The sequence below is a fragment of the Pyxicephalus adspersus genome, chromosome 4 (genome assembly GCF_032062135.1).
Source record: "Pyxicephalus adspersus chromosome 4, UCB_Pads_2.0, whole genome shotgun sequence".
NCBI classification, from domain to species: Eukaryota; Metazoa; Chordata; class Amphibia; order Anura; family Pyxicephalidae; genus Pyxicephalus; species Pyxicephalus adspersus.
In genome coordinates, this window is record NC_092861.1 from 3709469 (window position 1) to 3710585 (window position 1117).

Below are 1117 nucleotides of genomic sequence, written 5' to 3' on the forward strand. Positions count from 1 at the left end.
ATAATTTATTTTATTATTATAAATAATTTATTAAAAAAAACATTTTTTTAATAAAACATTAAAAAAATCTTTAAAAGAAAAATAGTGTATAATAAAATGTACCTGTACAGTAGCTTATATAATATATATATAATACAATTATATATACCGTATTTTCCGGAGCATAAGATGACTTTTTAACCCCGAAAAATTTGTGCCAAAGTCGGGGGTCATCTTATACGCCGAGTACTTACCAATCCCCTGAACGGGGAGAGGATCCGAGCTCGGGTTTTACCAGAGTCAGCCGGCAGAGAGCTTCGGGGAACGCTGTGAGCCATGCGGTAAAGATTTACATGCTTGTTAAAGAATATTGTGATTTACAAATCAGCCACTAGGTGGCGCTGTGTGACTATTTTACATAGAAGCATAGACAATTCAATTATTTAAAGTAAAAATTTTCTTTATTACTGTTTTTTTTTTTTTTTTTAAATGGAACAAACTATATTTTAATTGGAAAAGCTGGGGGTCGTCTTATACGCCCAGTCATCTTATACGCCGGAAAATATGGTATATTATATAAGGATTTCTTTGTACTGGACTCAAATTGGACCGCTTGGTTGTAATGAGTTCAATGCAAAGGAAACCCCGGTGATTGTCACTGCACTCACCAGATGAAGACAGAAGACTTGTCCAGAGGAGCTGCGGGGAGAAGGTGAGTATTTATTTTTAGAGATCGACACTGGAACAGAGCGGATCATCACAGCGGGGACCAGGTAAGTGAGGGGATTTAACCACCCGACAAAGTTTGGTTTTATCGATTTTTGCAAAATTAATGAACCCGAACCAAGGCCGGGTTTAACGGTCGGGTGGTTTAAAGGTCACCTTGTATGGTATTATTTATTATCTGTCATCTATCAAGTTGTAAATTCCAGAGGTGGAAATAGCTTCTCTATTTACTTTGGGAAGCTTTGTGTCCGCTTACGTAGTTAAGCATAAAAGCATCTATTTTGCCTCAGATGCTAAATTTAAAACGAAGGTCCTTCTATATCTTCAGGCAAGGAGAGAGTTGCTCAGCCCCCATTTGCAAATGAAAAGGATGCATCTTCTTTGTATAGTTGGACAGTAGCCTCATCCATTG